The 20,673-nt window shown below is 39.3% G+C and overlaps 2 non-coding genes across 2 annotated transcripts; both read right to left on the bottom strand.

Moving 5' to 3' along the window:
- Positions 1 to 7,250: 7,250 nt before the first annotated feature.
- LOC148565477 (small nucleolar RNA R71) lies at positions 7,251 to 7,354 on the bottom strand. The gene has a single exon (XR_015885602.1). It is a non-coding gene; the product is annotated as a small nucleolar RNA R71 (small nucleolar RNA).
- A 9,039-nt stretch (positions 7,355 to 16,393) lies between these two features.
- On the bottom strand, positions 16,394 to 16,501 carry LOC148565476 (small nucleolar RNA R71). The gene has a single exon (XR_015885354.1). It is a non-coding gene; the product is annotated as a small nucleolar RNA R71 (small nucleolar RNA).
- Between the last annotated feature and the right edge of the window lie 4,172 nt (positions 16,502 to 20,673).

Below are 20,673 nucleotides of genomic sequence, written 5' to 3'. Positions count from 1 at the left end.
ATGCCATTGGTGCAATACTGGGACAGAGGCATAACAAGCTTCTGCATGTCATTTATTATGCTAGCCGTGTTTTAAATGATGCCCAGAAAAATTACACAACCACAGAAAAAGAATTGCTTGCAGTGGTTTATGCCATTGACAAGTTTAGATCATACTTAGTAGGATCAAAAGTGATTGTGTACACTGACCATGCTGCTCTTAAATATCTACTCACAATGCAGGATTCAAAACCCAGGCTCATAAGATGGGTGTTGCTTCTGCAAGAGTTTGATATAGAAATAAGAGACAGAAAAGGGACAGAGAACCAAGTGGCTGATCATCTGTCCCGGATAGAGCCAGTAGAAGGGACGTCCTTTTCCTCTATTGAGATCTCTGAAACCTTTCCGGATGAGCAACTGTTTGCCATCCAGGAAACACCATGGTTTGCAGACATTGCAAACTATAAAGCTGCAAGATTCATACCCAAGGAGTACAGCAAGAAACAAAAGAAAAAATTAATTACTGATGCAAAGTACTACCTATGGGATGAACCATATCTCTTTAAGAGATGTGCAGACGGAATAATCCGTAGGTGTGTACCTAGAGAAGAAGCACAGAAGATCCTATGGCATTGTCATGGATCACAATATAGAGGACATTTCGGAGGTGAGTGAACAGCCACAAAAGTCCTCCAATGTGGCTTCTACTGGCCCACTCTCTATAAAGACTCCCGAGAGTTTGTGCTTAACTGTGACAGCTACCAGAGAGCTGGTAATCTGCCTCACAGTTACGCCATGCCTCAGCAAGGGATCTTAGAGATTGAGTTGTTTGACGTTTGGGGTATTGACTTCATGGGACCTTTCCCACCATCATACTCAAACACTTATATTCTGGTGGCAGTCGACTATGTATCCAAATGGGTAGAGGTCATCGCAACACCCACCAATGATACTAAGACAGTGCTGAAGTTCCTCCAGAAGCATATCTTCAGCAGGTTTGGTGTCCCTAGAGCACTAATCAGTGATGGGGGCACCCACTTCTGCAACAAACAGCTTTACTCTGCTATGGTCCGATATGAAATTAGCCACAAGGTGGTAACTCCGTATCATCCATAGACAAATGGACAAGCTGAAGTCTCTAATAGAGAAATAAAAAGAATCCTGGAATGGATTGTAAGTACCTGTAGAAAGGATTGGACAAGAAGCTTGGATGACGCTCTGTGGGCATACAGAACAACATTCAAGACTCCTATAGGGACCTCTCCATACCAGCTTGTGTATGGTAAGGCCTGTCATCTGCCAGTGGCACTGGAGCATAAGGCCTACTGGGCAACCAGATTCCTAAACTTTGATGCTAAATTAGCTGGAGAAAAAAGATTGCTCCAGCTGAATGAGCTAGAGGAATTCAGACTCACTGCTTTCGAAAATGCCAAGCTTTACAAAGAGAAAGAAAAAAGGTGGCATGACAGAAACCTGTCATCTAGAGTCTTTGAACCAGGACATAAGGTTCTGCTATTTAACTCTAGGCTCAGGCTATTCCCCGGGAAACTGAAATCCCGGTGGAGGGACCATATGTGATTACAAGTGTATCACCATATGGCTATGTCGAGCTTCAAGACATTGATTCTAATAATGGACAGAGAATCAAGCAATATCTTGAAGGCAATGTTGAGCAAGAGTGCCCAAAGCTGAGGCTAGATTAAAACTCAGCAAGGTCCAACTAAAGACAATAAAGAAGCGCTTGCTGGGAGGTAACCCAGCCATTAGCAAAGCCTATTTTGATTTAAATAATAATTATACGAGTTTAATATAAATAATCTTCAAGGTAAAGAATCAATTGCATAAGTTCACAGGGTTACAGAAGGATTCAGAGTACAAAACAGGGAGAAGGAGCTCACTGGCAAGAAAACGCCAGTAAGAGGTATATTTGGGCATTAAACGCCCAAAAGAAGCATCTACTGGGTGTTTAATGCCAGTAATGATACCTTTCTGGGCATTTAACGCCACACTTACAGCATCCTGGGCGTTCAGAAAAACACCTAGTGACAAAGGATTCTGGCATTTAACGCCAGCCAGAAGCAACAGCTGGGCGTTAAACGCCCAAAAGAGGCTACAAAGGGGCGTTAAACGCCCAAAACATGCAGGAGTTGGGCGTTTAACGCCAGGATTGTGGAGAGAAGGAAGTTTTGTTTTCCAAATCTATTTTTTTAAATCTTCATAATTTCATCCACAATTTCTTGTATAAACATGTTACAAAATCTCATCTTTCAATTTCAAATTCAAAAAAATCTTTATCCTAAAAATATTTCTTCATTTTTCTTAAACCCCTCTTAAAATCTTTTTCAGAATCCATATATCTCTTAATTCCGTTTAAAATCTTTTTCAAAAACTCATCTATCTTTCTAAATTCTTTTCAAATCTTTTCAAACTATTATATTATCTTTTCGAAATTTAATCTATCTTTTTCAAATCCCCCTATTATCTTTTCAAATTTAAAATTTCATCTTTTGCATATCATAATTATCTTTTTACAAATCATATCTTTTTCAAAATTTTCAAACCCACCCCCTCCTTTATAAATCCAAACTCGGCCTCCCCTCTCCTCCACAATTTGAACTTGCCTATTCTTCTATTCTTCTCCTTTCTTTTCTTTTGCTTGAGGACAAGCAAACCTCTAAGTTTGGTGTGTTGTATTTTACATGATCACTAAGCTAAGACTCATTGAGATCATGGCTCCTAGAGGAAAACAAACCACTTAAAGAGGAAAGAAAGAGAATATTCCAAAACCATATTGGAATCAGGAGAAATTCTTAACAAAAGAACATTCAGACCATTACTACAGAATAATGGGTCTAAGATCAGTGATCCCGGAAGTTAAATTCAATCTGAAAGAAGACGAACATCCGGAGATCCAATAGCAAATTCAAAACAGGGGCTGGGAAATCCTAGCTAATCCTGAGATAAAGGTGGGAAGAAACATGGTTCAGGAATTCTACGCAAATATGTGACAAACAGATAGGCAGAGAAGGGCCGGAATCGCCTTTTACACCTTTAAAACTATGGTCAGAGGGAAAGCTATTTACTTCCACATTGACAAAATAAGAGAGATCTTCAAGCTGCAGCAACTACAAGATGATCCGGATTCCTTCAGTAAGAGAATGCTGAGATCAGATAAGCGCTTGGACCAAATTCTGAAGGATATATGCATCCCTGGAACCAAGTGGACAACCAACACAAAGGGTGTCTCAAATCAACTCAAGAGAGGGGATCTCAAACCAGTCGCCAGAGGCTGGCTGGACTTCATTGGGCGTTCCATATTGCCCACCAGTAACTGCTCTGAGGTTACCCTCAAAAGAGCAGTCATGATCCATTGTATTATGCAGGGAAACGAAGTGGAGGTTTGATGAGCGGATAATTTATACGCTTTTTGGCATTGTTTTTAGTATGTTTTTAGTATATTTTAGTTAGTTTTTATTATATTTTTATTAGTTTTTAAATAAAAATCACTCTTCTGGACTTTACTATGAGTTTGTATGTTTTTCTGTGATTTCAGGTATTTTCTGGCTGAAATTGAGGGACCTGAGCAAAAATCTGATTCAGAGGCTGAAAAAGGACTGCAGATGCTATTGGATTCTGACCTCCCTGCACTCGAAGTGGATTTTTTGGAGCTACAGAAGCCCAATTGGCACGCTCTTAATTGAGTTGGAAAGTAGACATCCTGGGCTTTCGAGCAATATATAATAGTCCATACTTTGCCCGAGATTTGATGGCCCAAACAGGCGTTCCAAATCAGCTCAAGAATTCTGGCGTTTAACGCCGGAACTGGCACAAAAGCTGGAGTTAAACGCCCAAACTGGCACAAAAGCTGGTGTTTAACTCCAAGAAAAGTCTCTACACATGAAAGCTTCAATGCTCAGCCCAAGCACACACCAAGTGAGCCCGGAAGAGGATTTCTGCATTAATTACTGATTTCTGTAAACCCTAGGCTACTAGTTCTCTATAAATAGGACCTTTTGCTATTGTATTTAGATATACTATCTATCCTTTACTCAGACTTTAATAGACCTTTTCATGTTTGGGGCTGGCCTCATGGCCATGCCTAGACCTTGTTCTTATGTATTTTCAATGGTGGAGTTTCTACACACCATAGATTAAGGTGTGGAGCTCTGCTGTTCTTCATGAATTAATACAAGTACTATTGTTTTTCTATTCAACTCAAGTCTATTTCTTCTCCAAGATATTCATTCGTTCTTCAACTTGATGAATGTGATGATCCGTGACACTCATCATCATTCTCACCTATGAATGCGTGACTGACAACCACTTCTGTTCTACATGCAAACAAGCTTGAATGCATATCTCTTGGGTTTCTAATCTAAGATTGGAACCTTTGTGGTATAGGCTAGAATTATTGGTAGCCATTCCTGAGATCCGGAAAGTCTAAACCTTGTCTGTGGTATTCCGAGTAGTATCTGGAAAGGGATGACTGTGACGAGCTTCAAACTCGCGATTGTGGGGCGTGTGACAGACGCAAAAGGATCAATGGATCCTATTCCGACATGATCGAGAACCGACAGCAGATTAGCCGATGTTGTGACAGAGCATCAGGACCATTTTCACTGAGAGGACGGGATGTAGCCATTGACAACGGTGATGCCCAACATAAAGCTTGCCATGGAAAGGAGTATGAATGATTGGAAGAAGGCAATAGGAAAGCAGAGGTTCAAGGAGAACAATGCATCTTCATACGCTTATCTGAAATCCACCAATGAATTACATAAGTATCTCTATCTTTATTTTATGTTTATTTTCATCACCTTAAACTCCATAACCATTTGAATCCACCTGACTGAGATTTACAAGATGACCATAGCTTGCTTCAAGCCGACAATCTCCGTGGGATCGACCCTTACTCACGTAAGGTTTATTACTTGGAGGACCCAGTGCACTTGCTAGTTAGTTGTGTGGAATTGTGACAAAGTGTGATTCAAGTTTAAGAGCTCCAAGTCCTTTGGCGCCATTGTTGATGATCACAATTTCGTGCACCAAGTTTTTGGCGCCGTTGCCGGGGAAGGAACGAATGAACGAACAACAATTTCGCATTTGTTTCCGGCAACAACAGTGCCAAGTTTGGTCCAGCAACCGCACCAAGTTTTTGGCGCCGTTGCCGGGGATTGTTCGAATTTGGACAACTGAAGGTTCATCTTGTTGCTTAGATTAGGTATTTTTTTTCAGAATTTTTAGGAATGAATTCTAGAGTTTCAAGGTGATGTTCCCACCATCATAAAAGCTGATTGATTCTCATCAATTTGGCTATTGAATGTAATGTCCTGCTGAAGCTTGGCCAAACATGTCTAATCTTTTTAGACTGAAGCTTTAGACTAACATTACATGATTCTTGGAATTCTTATTAAAAGTTTTGATTCTCTTTATTTTCTTTTCTATATAATTTTCGAAAAAAAATACAAAAAAAATTTTAAAATCATAAAACCAAAAATATTTTATGTTTCTTGTTTGAGTCTATTGTCTAATTTTAAGTTTGGTGTCAATTGCATATCTTTATCCTTCTAAATTTTGAAAATTTATACATATTGTTCTTCATTGATCTTCAAGTTGTTCTTGATGATTTTATTGCTCTGATCTTCAAATTCTCTTATTTTGTATGTTTTGTTGTTTCTTACATGCATTTTTACATTGTTATAGTCCTTAGTATACAAACTTTTAAGTTTGGTGTCTTGCATGCATTGTTTATTTGATCTTAGTTGCATTTTTTATTGATTCCCATCATCAAAAATTCAAAAATATTTTTAAAACTATGTCTTTTGAAGTCAATAATACAGAGAATTGAAGATTCAGAACATTCAGCAGAGGAATCAAACAGAAAAAGCTGGGCGTTCAAAACGCCCAGTGAAGAAGGAAAACTGGCGTTTAAACGCCAGCCAGGGTACCTGGCTGGGCGTTTAACGCCCAAAAAGGTAGAGATTTGGGCGTTAAACGCCAGAATGGGCACCATTCTGGGCGTTTAACGCCAGGATGACACTAGAGGGAAGATTTTGTTTTTAATTCACATTTTTTTCAAGTTTTCATAATTTTTCAAAATCAAATCTTTTTCAAATCATATCTTTTCAATCATATCTCTTTCAAAATCAATTTCTTTCCATTTTATATTTATTTTTACTATTTTCGAAAATCCTTGCTTCAATTAAAGATTTACTTCAAAATTTTCAAGTTGTTACTTGCCTATTAAGAAAGGATCAAATTTTAAATTTTAGAATCATATCTTTTACCTTCTTGTTAGTCAAGTAATCAACTTTAATTTTAAAACTTTCTCTTTTTAAATTGATTTTCAATTATATCTTTTCAATCATATCTTTTCAATCACATCTTTTTCAAAATTAATTTTCAATCATATCTTTTTAATTTCTGATTTCAAAATCTTTTTCAAAAATCACTTGATTTCTTTCTCAATCTTAGTTTTCGAAAACCAATTACCAAATTTTCAAAATCTCTTACTTTAATTTCGAAAATTTCTTCCCCTCTTCTCACATCTTTCTATTTAAGGGACTAAGACTCCTCATCAAGGTGCAATTCGAACTTTGTTCCTCTTGATAAGTTCGAATTCCCTCTTCTCCACCTCCTCCTTCTATTCTTCTTTTCCTCTGACACCTCAAGGAATCTCTATACTGTGACATAGAGGATTCCATACTTTCTTGTTCTCTTCTCTTTCATATGAGCAGGAGCAAAGATAAAAGCGTTCTTGTTAAAGCTGATCCTGAACCTGAAAGGACCTTGAAGAGAAAGCTAAGAGAAACCAAAACACAACTCTCTCTAGAGGGCCTAACAGAGCTCTTCAAAGAAGAAGAAACCATGGCAGCCAAAAACAACAACAATGCCAACAATGCAAGGAAGGTTCTTGGTGACTTTACTACACCTACTCCTGATTTCTATGGGAGAAGCATCTCTATCCCTGCCATTGGAGCAAACAACTTTGAGCTTAAGCCTCAATTAGTTTCTCTAATGCAACAGAATTCCAAGTTTCATGGACTTCCATTGGAAGATCCTCATCAGTTTTTAGCTGAGTTCTTGCAAATATGTGACACTGTCAAGACCAATGGGGTTGACCCTGAAGTCTACAAACTTATGCTCTTTCCTTTTGCTGTAAGAGACAGAGCTAGAACATGGTTGGATTCACAACCTAAAGAAAGCCTGAACTCCTGGGAAAAGCTAGTCAATGCCTTCTTGGCAAAGTTCTTTCCACCTCAAAAATTGAGTAAGCTTAGAGTGGAAGTCCAAACTTTTAGACAGAAGGATGGTGAGTCCCTCTATGAAGCTTGGGAGAGATACAAGCAATTGATCAGAAGGTGCCATTCTGACATGCTTTCAGAATGGAGCATCATAGGAATCTTCTATGATGGTCTGTCTGAACTATCCATGATGTCATTGGATAGCTCTGCTGGAGGATCTCTTCATCTGAAGAAGACGCCTGCAGAAGCTCAGGAACTCATTGAAATGGTTGCAAATAACCAATTCATGTACACTTTTGAAAGAAATCCTGTGAATAATGGGACAAATCAAAAGAAAGGAGTTCTTGAGATTGATACTCTGAATGCCATATTGGCTCAGAATAAAATATTGACTCAACAAGTCAATATGATTTCTCAGAGTCTGTCTGGAATGCAAGCAGCAACAGGTAGTACTAAGGAAGCTTCCTCTGAAGAAGAAGCTTATGATCCTGAGAACCCAGCAATGGAAGAGGTGAATTACATGGGAGAACCCTATGGAAACACCTATAATCCTTCATGAAGAAATCATCCAAATCTCTCATGGAAGGATCAACAGAGACCTCAACAAGGTTTCAGCAACAACAATGGTGGAAGAAACAGGTCTAGCAATGGCAAGCCTTTTCCATCATCTTCTCAGCAACAGACAGAGAATTCTAAGCAGAGCCCTTCTGACTTAGCAACCATTATCTCTGATCTAATCAAAACCACTCAAAGTTTCATGACTGAAACAAGGTCCTCCATTAGAAATTTAGAGGCACAATTGGGTCAGCTGAGTAAGAAAATTACTGAACTCCCTCCTAGTACTCTCCCAAGCAATACAGAAGAAAATCCAAAAAGAGAGTGCAAGGCCATAACCACATCTCACATGGCCGAACATGGAGAGGAGGAAGAGGCAGTGATTCCCACTAAGGAAGACCTCAATGGATGCCCACTGACCTCCAAGGAGTTCCCTAATGAGGAACCATGGGAATCTGAGGCTCACACTGAGACCATAGAGATTTCATTGAATTTACTTCTGCCATTCATGAGCTCTGATGAGTATTCTTCTTCTGAAGAGGATGAAGATGTTACTGAAGAGCAAGTTGCTAAGTACCTTGGAGCAATCATGAAGCTAAAAGCCAGGTTATTTGGTAATGAGACTTGGGAGGATGAACCTCCATTGCTCATCAAAGAACTAAATGACTTGACTAGGCAGAGATTACCTCTGAAGAGACAGGACCCTGGAAAGTTCTCAATCCCTTGTACCATAGGCACCATGACCTTTGAGAAGGCTCTGTGTGACCTAGGGTCAAGCATAAACCTTATGCCTCTCTCTGTAATGGAGAAGCTAGGGATCATTGAGGTACAAGCTGCAAGAATCTCACTGGAGATGGCAGACAATTCAAAGAAATAGGCTTATGGACTTGTAGAGGATGTCTTGGTAAAGGTTGAAGACCATTACATCCCTGCTGATTTCATAATCCTAGAAAATGGGAAGTGTATGGATGAATCCATCATCCTTGGCAGACCCTTCCTAGCCACAGCAAAGACTGTGATTGATGTTGACAGAGGAGAATTGATCATTCAAGTGAATGAAGACTCCCTTGTGTTTAAAGCTCAAGGATATCCCTCTTTAACCATGGAGAGGAAGCATGAAGAGCTTCTCTCAATACAGAGTCAAACAGAGCCCCCACAGTCAAACTCTAAGTTTGGTGTTGGGAGGCCACAACCAAACTCTAAGTTTGGTGTTGAACCCCCACATTCAAACTCTAGGTTTGGTGTTGGGAGGTTCCAACATTGCTCTGAACATCTGTGAGGCTCCATGAGAGCCAACTGTCAAGCTATTGACATTAAAGAAGCGCTTGTTGGGAGGCAACCCAATCGTTACTATTCTATGATAATTTTCTATTTTCTATTGTTATTTTATGTTTTTTGTAGGTTGATGATCATGTGAAGTCACAAAAATAATTGAAAAAGCAAAAACAAAGTGAAAAATAGAATGAAAAATAGAACACCCTGGAGGAGATAGTTACTGGCGTTTAAACGCCAGTAAAGGTAGCAGAATGGGCGTTAAACACCCAGTCTGGCACCATTCTGGACGTTTAACGCCAGAAAAGGGCACCAGACTGGCGTTTAATGCCAGGAATGGGCAAGAAGCTGGCGTTAAACGCCAGAAATGGGCAGCAGCCTGGCGTTTAACGCCAGGATTGGCAGAAAGAGGCATTTTGCACGCCACTTGGTGCAGGGATGAGATATCCTTGACACCTCAGGATCTGTGGACCCCACAAGATCCCCACCTACCCCACTACTCTCTCTCTTCTTCACCCATTCACCAATCACCTCAATACCTCTTCCCCAAAAATCCCTCACCTATCAAATCCCACCATTCTCTTCACTACTCACATCCATCCTTCATAAAACCCCACGTACCTCACCATCTAAATTCAAACCACTTTCCCTCCCAAACCCACCCATAATGGCCGAACCACACACCCCTCTCACTCCTATATAAACCCATCTTCACTCCTTCATTTTCACACAACGTAAATACCACTTCTCCCCCTTGGCCGAAACACAAAGCCCACTCTATCTCCTCTATTTCTTCTTCTTCTACTCTCTTCTTTCTTCTTTTGCTCGAGGACGAGCAACCTTCTAAGTTTGGTGTGGTAAAAGCTAAAGCTTTTTGTTTTTCCATAACCATTTATGGCACCAAAGGCCAGAGAAAACTCTAGAAAGAGGAAAGGGAAGGCAAAAGCTTCCACCTCCGAGTCATGGGAGATGGAGAGATTCCTCTCAAGGGTGCATCAAGACCACTTCTATGAAGTTGTAGCCAAGAAGAAGGTGATCCCCGAGGTCCCTTTTAAGCTCAAAAAGGGCAAATATCCGGAGATCCGACATGAGATCCGAAGAAGAGGTTGGGAAGTTCTCACCAACCCCATTCAACAAATCGGAATCTTAATGGTTCAAGAGTTCTATGCCAATGCATGGATCACCAAGAACCATGATCAAAGTGTGAACCCGGACCCCATGAATTGGCTTACAATAGTTTGGGGGAATTACTTAGATTTTAGTCCGGAAAATGTAAGGTTGGCATTCAACTTGCCTATGGTGCAAGGAGATGCACACCCATACACTAGAAGGGTCAACTTTGATCAAAGGTTAGACCAGGTCCTCATGGACATATGTGAAGAGGGCGCTCAATGGAAGAGAGATTCAAGAGGGAAGCCAGTTCAACTAAGAAGGCATGACCTCAAGCCCGTGGCTAGGGGATGGTTGGAGTTCATCCAACGCTCAATCATTCCTACTAGCAACCGGTCCGAAGCTACTATAGACCGGGCTATCATGATACATAGCATCATGATTGGAGAGGAAGTAGAAGTTCATGAGGTTATATCCCAAGAACTCTACAAGGTGGCCGACAAGTCCTCTCCTTTGGCAAGGTTAGCCTTCCCTCATCTCATTTGTCACCTTTGCAATTCGGTTGGAATTGACATAGAGGGAGACATTCTCATTGATGAGGACAAACCCATCACTAAGAAAAGGATGGAGAAAACAAGAGAACCTCATCAAGAGCATGAGGAAATTTCTCATCATGAAATCCCTGAGATGCCTTAAGGGATGCATCTTACTCCACAAAACTATTGGGAGCAAATCAACACCTTCCTAGGAGAATTAAGTTCCAACATGGGACAACTAAGGGTGGAGCACCAAGATCATTCCATCCTCCTCCATGAAATTAGGGAAGATCAAAGAACCATGAGAGAGGAGCAAAAAAGGCAAGGAAGAGACATTGAGGAGCTCAAGCACTCCATAAGATCTTCAAGAGGAAGAACAAGCCGCCATCACTAAGGTGGACCCGTTCTTTGATTTCCTTGTTCCTTATTTTCTGTTTTTCGAATTTTCATGCTTATGTTTATCTATGTTTGTGTCATGATCATTAGTGTCTTAGTGTCTATGCCTTAAAGCTATGAAAATGAATCCATCACCTTTCTTAAATGAAAAATGTTTTTAATTAAAAAAGAAAAAAAAGTACATGAATTTTGAATTTTAAAACAGTTTAATTATTTTGATGTGGTGGCAATACTATTGTTTTCTGAATGAATGCTTGAACAGTGCATATTTTTTAATTTGATTGTTTATGAATGTTAAAATTGTTGGCTCTTGAAAGAATGAAAGGAAAAGGAGAAATGTTATCTGATGATCTGAAAAATCATAAAATTGATTCTTGAAGCAAGAAAAAGCAGTGAAAAGCTTGCAAAAAAAAAAAGAAAAAAAGAAAAAAAAAAGAGGCGAAAAAAAAGAAAAAAACAAGAGAAAAGAAAAAGAAAGAAAAAGAAAAGCAAGCAGAAAAAGCCAATACCCCTTTAAACCAAAAGACAAGGGTGATAAAAAGGATCTAAGGCTTTGAGAATCAGTGGATAGGAGGGCCCACAGGAATAAAATCTTGGCCTAAGCGGCTAAACCAAGCTGTCCCTAACCATGTGCTTGTGGCGTGAAGGTGTCAAGTGAAAACTTGAGACTGAGCGGTTAAAGTCGAGGTCCAATGCAAAAAAAAAAAGTGTGTGCTTAAGAACCCTGGACACCTCTAATTGGGGACTCTAGCAAAGCTGAGTCACAATCTGAAAAGGTTCACCCAGTTATGTGTCTGTGGCATTTATGTATCCGGTGGTAATACTGGAATACAAAGTGCTTAGGGCCACGGCGAAGACTCATAAAGTAGCTGTGTTCAAGAATCAACATACTTAACTAGGAGAGTCAGTAACACTATATGGATTCTGAGTTCCTATAGATGCCAATCATTCTGAACTTCAAGGGATAAAGTGAGATGCCAAAACTGTTCAGAAGTAAAAAGGCAAAAGCCCCGCTCATCTAATTAATACTGATCTTCATAGATATTTTTGGAATTCACTGTATATTCTCTTCTTTTTATCCTATTTGATTTTCAGTTGTTTGGGGACAAGCAACAATTTAAGTTTGGTGTTGTGATGAGCGGATAATATATACGCTTTTTGGCATTGTTTTTAGTATGTTTTCAGTACATTTTAGTTAGTTTTTATTATATTTTTATTAGTTTTTAAATAAAAATCGTATTTCTAGACTTTACTATGAGTTTGTATGTTTTTCTATAATTTCAGGTATTTTTTGGCTGAAATTGAGGGACCTGAGCAAAAATCTTATTCAGAGGCTGAAAAAGGACTGCAGATGCTGTTGGATTCTGACCTCCCTGCACTCAAAGTGGATTTTCTGGAGCTACAGAAGCCCAATTGGTGCGTTCTCAATTGCGTTGGAAAGTAGACATTCTGGGCTTTCCAGAAATATATAATAGTTCATACTTTGTCTGAGATTTGATGGCCCAAACAGGTGTTCCAAGTCAGCTCAAGAATTCTGGCGTTTAACTCCAAAACTGGCACAAAAGCTGGAGTTAAACGCCCAAACTGGCACAAAAGCTGGCGTTTAACTCCAAGAAAAGTCTTTACACATGAAAGCTTCAATGCTCAGCCCAAGCACACACCAAGTGGGCCCGGAAGAAGATTTCTGCATTAATTACTGATTTCTGTAAACCCTAGGCTACTAGTTCTCTATAAATAGGACCTTTTGCTATTGTATTTGCATATACTATCTATCCTTTACTCAGACTTTGATAGACCTTTTCACGTTTGGGGTTGGCCTCACGGCCATGCCTAGACCTTGTTCTTATGTATTTTCAACGGTGGAGTTTCTAAACACCATAGATTAAGGTGTGGAGCTCTGCTGTTCTTCATGAATTAATACAAGTACTATTGTTTTTCTATTCAACTCAAGTCTATTTCTTCTCCAAGATATTCATTTGTTCTTCAACTTGATGAATGTGATGATCTGTGACACTCATCAGCATTCTCACCTATGAACACGTGACTGACAACCACTTCCGTTCTACATGCAAACAAGCTTGAATGCATATCTCTTGGGTTTCTAATCTAAGATTGGAACCTTTGTGGTATAGGCTAGAATTATTGGCGGCCATTCCTGAGATCCGAAAAGTCTAAACCTTGTTTGTGGTATTCCGAGTAGGATCTGGGAAGGGATGACTGTGACGAGCTTCAAACTCGCGATTGTGGGGCGTGTGACAAACGCAAAAGGATCAATGGATCCAATTCCGACATGATCGAGAACCGACAACTGATTAGCCGATGTTGTGACAGAGCATCAGGACCATTTTTACTGAGAAGACGGGATGTAGCCATTGACAACGGTGATGCCCAACATAAAGCTTGCCATGGAAAGGAGTATGAATGATTGGAAGAAGGCAATAGGAAAGCAGAGGTTCAAGGGGAACAAAGCATCTTCATACGCTTATCTGAAATCCACCAATGAATTACATAAGTATCTCTATCTTTATTTTATGTTTATTTTCATCACCTTAAACTCCATAACCATTTGAATCCGCCTGACTGAGATTTACAAGATGACCATAGCTTGCTTCAAGCCGACAATCTCCGTGAGATCGACCCTTACTCACGTAAGGTTTATTACTTGGATGACCCAGTGCACTTGCTGGTTAGTTGTGCGGAATTGTGACAAAGTGTGATTCACGTTTAAGAGCTCCAAGTCCTTTGGCGCCATTGTCGATGATCAAAATTTTGTGCACCAATGATTGGAAGAAGGCAATAGGAAAGTAGAGGTTCAGGAGGAACAAAGCATCTTCATACGCTTATCTGAAATTCCAACCGAAGAATTACATAAGTATCTCTATCTTTATTTTATGTTTTATTTATCTTTCAATTATCAATTCTCCATCACCATCTGAATTCGCCTGACTGAGATTTACAAGGTGACCATAGCTTGCTTCAAGCCGACAGTCTCCGTGGGATCGACCCTTACTCACGTAAGGTTTATTACTTGGACGACCCAGTGCACTTGCTGGTTAGTTGTGCGGAATTGTGACAAAGTGTGATTCACGTTTGAGAGCTCCAAGTCCTTTGGCGCCATTGTTGATGATCATAATTTCGTGCACCAAGTTTTTGGCGCCGTTGCCGGGGATTGTTCGAGTTTGGACAACTGACGGTTCATCTTGTTGCTTAGATTAGGTACTTTTCTTTTTATTTTTCAGAATTTTTAAGAATGAATTCTAGAGTTTCAAGGTGATGCTCTTATCATCACAAAAGCTGATTGATTCTCATCAATTTAGCTGCTGAATGTAATGTCCTGCTGAAGCTTGGCCAACCATGTCTAATCTTTTTAGACTAAAGCTTTAGACTAACATTGCATGATTCCTGGAATTCTTATTAAAAGTTTTTAATCACTTTATTTTCTTTTCCACTCAATTTTTGAAAAATCACAAAAAAAAATTATAAAATCATAAAAATAAAAAATATTTTATGTTTCTTGTTTGAGTATAGTATCAATTTTTAAGTTTGGTGTCAATTGCATGTCTTTATTCTTCTTGCATTTTTTGAAAACATGCATTATGTTCTTCATTAATCTTCAAGTTGTTCTTGATGATTTCATTGCTCTGATCTTTAAATTCTCTTGTTTTGTGTATTTTGTTGTTTCTCATAAGCATTCTCAATTTGTTAGTGTCTCTTATATGAAAATTTTTAAGTTTTGTGTCCTGCATGCATTGTTTGTTTGATTTGAGTTTCCTAAGATTAATTATATTTTGATTGTTTCTCATCATTGAAAAATTCAAAAAAAAATTCTCAAAACTATGTCTTTTCAAGTCAATAATACAGAGAATTGAAGATTCAGAACATTCATCAGAGGAATTAAACAGAAAAAGCTGGACGTTCAAAACGCCCAGTGAAGAAGGAAAATTGGCGTTTAAATGCCAGCCAGGGTACCTGGCTGGGCGTTTAACGCCCAAAAAGGTAGCATTTTGGGCATTAAACGCCAGAATGGATGCCATTCTGGGTGTTTAACGCCAGGATGACACTAGAGCGAAGATTTTGTTTTTAATTCAAATCTTTTTCAAATTTTCATAATTTTTCAAAATCAAATCTTTTTCAAATCATATCTTTTCAATCATATCTCTTCAAAATCAATTTCTTTCCATTTTTTTATATAATTTTTGAAAATCCTTGCTATAATTAATGATTTACTTCAAAATTTTTAAGTTGTTACTTGCTTATTAAGAAAGGATCAAATTTTAAATTTTAAGAATCATATCTTTTAATTTCTTGTTAGTCAAGTAATCAACTTTAATTTTAAAACTTTCTTTTTTTTAAATTGATTTTCAATCATATCTTCTCAATCATATCTTTTCAATCACATCTTTCTCAAAATTAACTCTCAATCATATCTTCTTGATTTCTAATTTCAAAATCTTTTTCAAAAATCACTTAATTTCTTTCCCAATCTTAATTTTTGAAAATCTGAATCAAATTTTCAAATTTCTTTTTATTATTTCAAAATATTTTTAATTTATTTTCGAAAATTCTTCCCCTCTTCTCACATCCTTCTATTTAAGGGACTAACACTCCCCCTCAAGGTGCAATTCGAACTCTATCCCTCTTGATAAGTTCGAATTCTCTTCTATCTACCTCCTCCTTCTATTCTTCTTTTCCTCTGACACCTCAAGGAATCTCTATATTGTGACATAGAGGATTCCCTACTTTCTTGTTCTCTTCTCTTTCATATGAGCAGGAACAAAGATAAAGGCATACTTGTTCAAGCTGATCCTGAACCTGAAAGGACCTTGAAGAGAAAGCTAAGAGAAGCTAAAGCACAATTCTCTCTAGAGGGCCTAACAGAGCTTTTCAAGGAAGAACAAACCGTGGCAGCCGAAAACAACAATGCCAACAATGTAAGGAAGGTGCTTGGTGACTTTACTGCACCTGCTCCCGACTTCTATGGGAGAAGCATCTCAATCCCTGCCATTGGAGCAAACAACTTTGAGCTTAAGCCTCAATTAGTTTCTCTAATGTAACAGAATTGCAAGTTTCATGGACTTCCATTGGAAGATCCTCATCAGTTCTTAGCTGAATTCTTGCAAATCTGTGACACTGTCAAGACCATGGGATTGACCCTGAAGTCTACAAACTTATGCTTTTTCCTTTTGCTGTAAGAGACAGAGCTAGGACATGGTTGGATTCACAACCTAAAGAAAGCCTAAACTCTTGGGAAAAGCTAGTCAATGCCTTCTTGGAAAAGTTCTTTCCACCTCAAAAATTGAGCAAGCTTAGAGTGGAAGTCTAAACCTTCAGACAGAAGGAAGGAGAATCCCTCTATGAAGCATGGGAAAGATACAAGCAATTGATCAGAAGATGTCCTTCTGACATGCTTTCTGAATGGAGCATCATAGGTATTTTCTATGATGGTCTGTCTGAACTATCTAAGATGTCATTGGATAGCTCTGCAGAAGACGCCTGCAGAAGCTCAGGAACTCATTGAAATGGTTGCAAATAACCAATTCATGTACACTTCTGAAAGGAATCCTATGAATAATGGGACAACTCAGAAGAAGGGAGTTCTTGAGATTGATACTCTGAATGCCATATTGGCTCAGAATAAAATATTGACCCAACAAGTCAATATGATTTCTCAAAGTCTGTCTGGAATGCAAGCAACAACACGCAGTACTAAGGAAGCTTCCTCTGAAGAAGAAGCTTATGATCCTGAGAACCCAGCAATGGAAGAGGTGAATTACATGGGAGAACCCTATGGAAACACCTATAATCCTTCATGGAGAAATCATCCAAATCTCTTATGGAAGGATCAACAGAGACCTCAACAAGGTATCAACAACAATAATGGTGGAAGAAACAGGTTTAGCAATAGCAAGCCTTTTCCATCATCTTCTCAGCAACAGACAGAGAATTCTAAGCAAAGCCACTCTGACTTAGCAACGATTATCTCTGATCTAATCAACACCACTTAAAGTTTCATGACTGAAACAAGGTCCTTCATTAGAGAAAATTACTGAACTCCCTCCTAGTACTCTCCCAAGCAATACAGAAGAGAATCCAAAAAGAGAGTGTAAGGCCATAACCACAACCCACACGGCTAAACCTGGAGAGGAGGAAGATGCTGTGATCTCCACTGAGGAAGACCTCAATGGACGTCCACTGGCCTCCATGGAGTTCCCTGATGAGGAACCATGGGAATCTGAGGCTCACACGGAGACCATAGAGATTCCATTGAATTTACTTCTGCCATTCATGAGCTCTGATGAGTATTCCTCCTCTGAAGAGGATGAAGATGTTACTGAAGAGCAAGTTGCTAAGTACCTTGGAGCAATCATGAAGCTAAATGCCAGGTTGTTCAGTAATGAGACTTGGGAGGATGAACCTCCATTGCTTATCAAAGAACTGGATGACTTGTCTAGGCAGAGATTACCTCTGAAGAGACAAGATCCTGGAAATTTCTCAATACCTTGTACCATAGGCACCATGACCTTTGAAAAGGCTCTGTGTGACCTAGGGTCAAGCATAAACCTCATGCCTCTCTCTGTAATGGAGAAGCCAGGGATCATAGAGGTACAAGCTGCAAGAATCTCACTGGAGATGGCAGACAATTCAAAAAAACAGGCTTATGGACTTGTAGAGGATGTCTTGGTAAAGGTTGAAGACCATTACATCCCTGCTGATTTCATAATCCTAGAGACTGGGAAGTGTATGGATGAATCCATCATCCTTGGCAGACCCTTCCTAGCCACAGCAACAGCTGTGATTGATGTTGATAGAGGATAATTGATCATTCAAGTGAGTGGAGACTCCCTTGTGTTTAAAGCTCAAGGATATCCCTCTGTCACCATGGAGAGGAAGCATGAAGAGCTTCTCTCAATATAGAGTCAAATAGAGCCCCCACAATCAAACTCTAAGTTTGGTTTTGGGAGGCCACAACCAAACTTTAAGTTTCGTGTTGAACTCCCACATTCAAACTCTAAGTTTGGTGTTGGGAGGTTCCAACATTGCTCTAAACATCTGTGAGGCTCCATGAGAGCCACTGTCAAGCTATTGACATTAAAGAAGCACTTGTTGGGAGGCAACCCAATTTTTACTTATCTATGTTAAATCTCTATTTTCTTTTGTTATTTTATGTTTTCTGTAGGTTGATGATCATGTGAAGTCACAAAAAATAATTGAAAAAGAAAAAACAGAAGGAAAAACAAAATGAAAAACAGAACACCCTGGAGGAGAAACTTACTGGCGTTTAAACGCCAGTAAGGGTAGCAGAATGGGCGTTAAACGCCCAGTCTGGTACCATTCTGGGCGTTTAACGCTAGAAATGGGCACCAGACTGGCATTTAACGACAGGAATGGGCAAGAAGCTGGCATTAAACGCCAGAAATGGGCAGCAGCCTGGCGTTTAATGCCAGGATTGGCAGCTGGTGCACGAAATTGTGATCTCAGGCAACGGCGCCAGAAACTCTGTACGCACGTCTTAATAAATCATTTTTCATTCACAACTTCGATACAACTAACCAGCAAGTGCACTGGGTCGTCCAAGTAATAAACCTTACGTGAGTAAGGGTCGATCCCACGGAGATTGTTGGTATGAAGCAAGCTATGGTCACCTTGTAAATCTCAGTCAGGCGGAAATCAAAAGGTTATGGAGTTTTTGAAATTAAATAATAAGTAAACATAAAATAAGGATAGAAACACTTATGTAATTCATTGGTGAGAATTTCAGATAAGCGTATAGAGATGCTTTCGTTCTTCTGAATCTCTGCTTTCCCGCTGTCTTCATCCAATTAGTCTTACTCCTTTCTACGGCTGGCTTTATGTAAGGACATCACCGTTGTCAATGGCTACTTTTAATCCTCTCTGGAAAATGGTCCGATGCGCTATCACTGCATGGCTAATCGTCTGGAGGCATCACCCCTGTCAATAGCTGCATCCTATCCTCTTGTGAAAATGGTCCAAATGCTCTGTCACAGCACGGCTAATCATCTGAGGTTCTCGATCATACTGGAATAGGATTCACCCTCCTTTTGCGTCTGTCACTACGCCCAGCACTCGCGAGTTTGAAGTTTGTCACAGTCATTCAATCCCAGAGTCCTACTCGGAATACCACAGACAAGGTTTAGACTTTCCAGACTCTCATGAATACCACCATCAATCTAGCTTATACCACGAAGATTCTGATTAAGAGATCCAAGAGATACTCATTCAATCTAAGGTAGAACGGAAGTGGTTGTCAGGCACGCATTCATAGGGAATTATGATGATTGTCACGTCCATCACATTCAGGTTGAAGTGCGAATGAATATCTTAGAAGCGGAATAAGTTGAATTGAATAGAAAAACAGTAGTACTTTGCATTAATCTTTGAGGAACAGTAGAGCTCCACACCTTAATCTATGGAGTGTAGAAACTCTACCGTTGAAAATACATAAGTGAAAATAGGGTAAGCATGGCTGAGTGGCCAGCCTCCCATGGAGGTCTAGAGATCTAAAAATGATCAAAAGATGTTCCAAAGATGTCTAATACAATAGTAAAAAGTCCTATTTATACTAAACTAGTTACTAAGGTTTACAGAAGTAAGTAATTGATGCATAAATCCACTTCCGGGACCCACTTGGTGTGTGCTTGGGCGGAGCTTGAATGTTAAACGTGCAGAGGCTCTTTCTGGAGTTGAACGCTAGGTTGTAACGTATTTCTGGCGTTCAACTCTGGTTTGTGACGAGTTTCTGGCGTTTAACTCCAGACAGCAGCATAGAACTGGCGTTCAACACCCTTTTACGTTGTCTAAACTCGGCCAAAGTATGGACTATTATTCATTGCTGGAAAGACCTGGATGTCTACTTTCCAACGCAATTGGAAGCGCACCATTTTGAATTCTGTAGCTCCAGAATATCCACTTTGAGTGCAGGGAGGTCAGAATCCAATAGCATCAGCAGTCCTTCTTCAACCTCTGAATCTGATTTTTGCTCAAGTCCCTCAATTTCAGCCAGAAAATACCTGAAATCATAGAAAAACACACAAACTCATAGTAAAGTCCAAAAATGTGAATTTAACATAAAAACTAATGAAAACATCCCTAAAAGTAACTAGATTCTACTAAAAACATACTAAAAACAATGCCAAAAAGCGTATAAATTATCCGCTCATCACAACACCAAACTTAAATTGTTTCTTGTCCCCAAGCAACTGAAAATCAAATAGGATAAAAAGAAGAGAATATACTATAAATTCCAAACTATCAATGAAACATAGCTCCAATCAGATGAGCGGGACTTGTAGCTTTTTGCCTCTTGAATAGTTTTGGCATCTCACTTTATCCATTGAGGTTTAGAATGATTGGCATCTATAGGAACTCAGAGTTTAGATAGTGTTATTGATTCTCCTAGTTCAGTATGATGATTCTTGAACACAACTACTTTATGAGTCTTGGCCGTGGCCCTAAGCACTTTGTTTTCCAGTATTACCACCGGATACATAAATGCCACAGACACATAATTGGGTGAACCTTTTCAGATTGTGACTCAGCTTTGCTAAAGTCCCCAATTAGAGG

Source organism: Arachis ipaensis, chromosome B5 (assembly GCF_059453495.1).
Source record: "Arachis ipaensis isolate K30076 ecotype BB chromosome B5, ASM5945349v1, whole genome shotgun sequence".
Lineage (NCBI taxonomy): Eukaryota > Viridiplantae > Streptophyta > Magnoliopsida > Fabales > Fabaceae > Arachis > Arachis ipaensis.
The sequence above is the reverse complement of the archived record's forward strand: the minus strand, read 5'-3'. Positions and strand labels throughout refer to the sequence as shown.